This window comes from Nannospalax galili, unplaced genomic scaffold (genome assembly GCF_000622305.1).
Source record: "Nannospalax galili isolate Female #2095 unplaced genomic scaffold, S.galili_v1.0 scaffold626, whole genome shotgun sequence".
NCBI lineage: Eukaryota > Metazoa > Chordata > Mammalia > Rodentia > Spalacidae > Nannospalax > Nannospalax galili.
This window is the reverse complement of record NW_008354396.1, coordinates 334,261-339,262: the sequence shown is the minus strand read 5'-3', so window position 1 is coordinate 339,262 and position 5,002 is coordinate 334,261.

Genomic DNA, 5,002 nt, shown 5'->3' with positions numbered 1-5,002 from the left:
AAATCCACCAAAGTATTCTGATCTGAGCTTTTGAATCACTTAGATAGAAAATGCGCTTATAATAACTGCTTTTGAATCACCTTTGTGCTGGACAGTTTAGTTGCCAACTTTAAACACCCGGGAAGGGGAAAACTCAATCAGGGAATTGCCTCTATGAATTGGCCTGTGGGTGTGGCTGCAGTGCATGTTCTTGACAGCCCACTGTAAGTGGTGCTGCCCCTGGTCAGGTGGTCTTGGGTTGTATATCAAGGCAGGCTGAGCACAGGCCAGAGGAGCAAGCCAGTATTCCTCTGTGGTCTGTGCTTCAGCTCCTGCTTCCAGGTTCCTGCCCTGAGTTCCTTCCCTGAATTCCTTCAGTGATAAACTGTGACCTGGAAAATGTAAGATAAAATAAATTCTTTCCTTCCCAAGTTGGTTTTGGTCAGCGTTTTTTGTTTGTTTGTTTATTTTTTTTATTTTTATCACAGCACTAGAAAGTAACTAGGATAATCATTGTTTGAGTTATTTAACATAAAACAATTATATGTTCCTCAGAATAAGTCTACTAAATTTAGAGATCTAATAGCCACATAAATTAGAAAATTGATTAGTCACATTGACAGACTTAAATTTCTGGTATTGTCGTAACACACCAACTGAAAGGAAAAAGAATCGTTTTTGAAGATGATAAATGACCTCAAGGTTCAGGTCACTTCTAACATGTGGATCTCTGCTAGGTGCTAGAAGAGGTACAAAGATCAATTTATCAATCTTTGTCTTATGGGGTTCACAATCTCATGGTCTTGGGGGGGATCAAACATCAGTTGGGGATGCAAAAAGGATTTTTTTTTAGGATTAATGTACAAAATCAGCAATAAGATATGATCAGAAATCTGTAAAAAGGCAACTTAAAGATAGAATGCATCTTGAACCCAAAGCAGGATCAATAAGCAAAAGAGATTGCTAGATGAAAGAGAGCCACAGAGACAAAGGCTATTCAGTTGTGTTGTTTGGTATAGTCCTGCTGAGATGCTGCTTTTGACAAGAAGATCTTTTGTATAAAGCTTTTTTATCACAGTATTGCACTGACTAAGCAAATTCATCTTTTACTATTCCATTTAGCAAATGCCCAGAGGAGAATTGTACATGAATATGATCAGACCACTAGTCAATTGATCTCATCCGAAGTTAGCATAGTCACATTCTGGGCTTTTGGTCCTACTCTTGTGGGTTTAGGAATTTTAAATCAGGTTTGACTGACTCTCAAACACTGACAAGGTAGAATTTCTGTGAGGCTGGGATCATGAATTGGACCACAGCAAATTCTTCACTGCAATGCTGTCTGCCACAGATACTTTGTGGATAAATGGTCTCTTTGTGTAACATCCATCTCAACCGATAGCCTTTATGCCTTTGAAAACTGCACAGATAATTGTATGAAATTCTATGAGAGGATGGGAAAGAGTTCTTCCTAAAAGATAAATATTCAAGAAAGAATAAACATACCGGATTGGGATAGATGCTGAAGAAGTTCAATAAGGCTGAATTAATGGGTAAAATGTTTTCATTAAAATGTAATTCATACACCATAAAATCCATCTTAAAGTCATTTTGATATATTCACAAATTTGTGCAATCAATGATGCTATCTAATTCCAGACAGTTGAATTTCCAAATCAGTCTATACTTTTCACAATAACACCAAAACCATTCAAAGGATGAAGAATAGACTTTTCAATAAATAACAATTAGATAGTCACATGCAAAAGAGTAGAAAATGAATGAAGCTGGGCTCCTATTCCATACAAGTTTAACTCAAAATAAATTAAAACCTTAGTGAAAGATGAGGCTATGAAACTCTGAGAAGAAAATATTATGGTAAATCTCTACGACATAAACAGATTCTTAGATATTACAACATAAGCACAAGCAACAAAACTAAAGTTCCAGACCATCAGAATTACACATTTAAGACTTCAAATGATGGAAATGATAAAGGACTTGTGTCCAGATTAACACTATAACTTAGTAATCAGTGACAACTCACTTAGAAATGGGCAAATGATTGAACTAAACATATGTTCAAAATGGTAACACATGTGGTCGATGTACATGTGAAAAAATCCTCACAGCAGTGTTCACTAGGGAAATGTAAATCAAAACCATAATGACACCACGTCACAGTCACTAGGATGACTAAAATCAAAATAATAGACATTAACAATAATTGGTGAGGATGTGGAGAAATGGAAACCCCTGTACCCTGCTGGGCAGAACGTACGATAGTGTAGTCACTATGGAAAACAATCTGATGTTCTTCAACAAGTTAAGCAAAGAATTGTCATATTACACAGCAAATATATCCCGACTATTGAAAATATATGTTCCCTAGAGATCTTAGTTAGTAACTTAGAATGAGAGATCATTGGCATTTAATAAACAAGAACAAAGCTTCCAAGAGATTCTAATGTGCAGCCTAGACTGAGAGCCATTGTCTGAGAGAAGAGGAGGTAAGTGAGGTAAATTACATTTGTCCCCTGTTTGTTCCATCTCTTTCATGGTCCGCTTGGCCTAAAGATGTCAAGAAATCTCAGGGATGCAAATTAGCTGTCTAACCAGGCATTCATGTGCTGCCTTTTACTTTTGAGACAAGGTGAATGATGAAATGAATAGAAGTTCAGAAGTCCAATGTCTATAGACCACATTTTAATTCTAACTACAAGGCTCTAAGCAAATCACTCATTGTCTCAGAGTCTGTTTTCTGCTCTGCAAAACACATTTAGTAAAGAAGATCTGTAAGATTCCTATTACACATATAATCTGAAGAGACTAAGAAAGGGAGGCAAAGAGAGGGCAGTCAGAAATGGTTTTCTGTGCCTATGCCATCATGCCTGTCTTCCTAGCTGCTCAGGAGACTGAGGCAGGAGGATTGCAAGTTCAAGGTCAGCCTGGGCTACAAAGTGGGTTCTCAAAATAAAAAGTGAAAAGAAGGCTAGAGTTATAGTTCAGTAGCCCAGCGCTTGTCCAGCACGTATGGGAACTCAGGTTCAATCTAGGCCCATGCATGCTCAATGATACTGTGACATAATGCACCATGCACATATTTTGAAGAAAAGCAGAAAGAGGATACAGCAAAGTAAGAGAAAAAAACTCTCTTAATTTTAGTTTTGTGTATTTTCTCTTTTAGTAAATATTAGAAGGTGGGCACTATTTGTTGGCCTTATTCTTTGGGGCTCCTAATTATTATTATGGTTTTGTTTTTATCATGATCCACAAATAATTTAATGTACCTTGACATTTAGAAAAATGTATCAGAATGGTAAGACTTATTCAGGAACAGAGAACTATTTAGCTACTGGAAAAAAAAAGAGGGTGTGAATCAGAAGGGAGGTCAGGAAGAAATCACGAGGCAGAAATGGGCCTGAGGACCCGAGCAGTCACCCTGCTCCTTAAACCACTAGTAGGTGCAGATAGCAGTAGCTCATTAGTGACTGCTTGCAGCCCCTAGGCCGCTCCTGTACCAAAGAGAAGGACAGTGGATGGTGTGAGTAAAGCAAAGGTAGGAGGCCAAAAAGATTCCACTGATGCTGGTCTTGCTTCTCCCATAGGTCCATGGCCCAGTGGACTCTGGGAGAATTATTTTCTCCACTGCATTGCTTAGGCATGTAAGTAAACACAGCTCAATTTTAAGGTGAAGAAGATTCATATATTTTGTGGTTGTTTATACTTAACTAATCTCTTTTTTCTACATTTTCATTAATTTTTCTTTTTTTGTTTTGATTGATTCTTTGAGAATTCATATAATGTATTTTGATCATATTCAGACACCCTCCCCCATCTCCATCCTTGCCTCACTACCTCCCCATACTTCATGTCCTCCCTTATTATTTTTCTAAGGCCTACCCAGTCTAATTTATGCTCCTCAAATTCTCTTGGGAGTGGATCCAGCTGTTGAAGTCTGGTCAACCTACCTGGTGTCATACCCTTAAAGAACAGTGACTCTCCATCTCCCAGCAGCTATCAACTGCCAATAGTTTCTCAGCTAGGTCTGTGATTCATCTCCTTTTTAAAAAAAAAAATGTTTTAAGAGCCAGGTGTGGTAGCACACTCTTTAAATCCCAGCACTAGTGTCCATCCTGGTCTACATATGGAGTTCCAGGTCAGCTGATACTACAGAAAAAACTTGTCTCAAAAAGACCAAAAAAATATTTTTTTAAGATTTTAAATAAAATCACTTCATTCAAATTAACTCACAAATAAAGCACAACTAGTTTAAGGAAGTCACTCCAGCACTTGTCCTGTCTTTTTAAAAGCCCAGTTCATAGCAGTACTGTATTATTGTACACACACCACACATAGGACACAAGTTGGGTGAGCAGGGAAGTGGGGAGGGGTCTGGAAGGAGCTGGGGGAAGGGACTGAATATGATCATGATACATTGTACAAAATTCCTAAATAATTAATACAAAATTAAAATAAGAAATAAATATAAGTAAAAGAAGACCCAGAAAAATATTACATCCTCTTGCCCTCCCATTGAGGATCAGTGGTGCCCTATCTATGCTCCTGTGTTGTTACAAGAGTCACATTTCATCAGATACTAGACACAGTGGCAGGTTAAGGGGTTACATGCACTTAGTGCTCACAAAACCCTGGGCCATGGAATTATTATTCCTCCGGGTTTGGATATAAATCTCCAGATAAAAGAGGTAATCCAGGTGGCTAGGATTGTTCATCTGCAAAGTAGCAGAACTAAAATACAAACAAATGATTTACTCTGGAATATCAATCACTATAAGAGACTGCTTCTATGAAATCAATCTTTAAAATATTCCACATTTCTGTTTATAAAAGCTATATATGGCCATTGTAGGGAATTTATCAAAATTAAGAAAATAAGTTGATGCTTGATAATGTTCACTACTACTCACATGAGATTTCAACTAATACTTTGCTTTTTGGGTGATATTTTTAGGGCGGGTGTGGTGGCACATGTCTTTAATCCCAGCACTTGGGAGGCAGA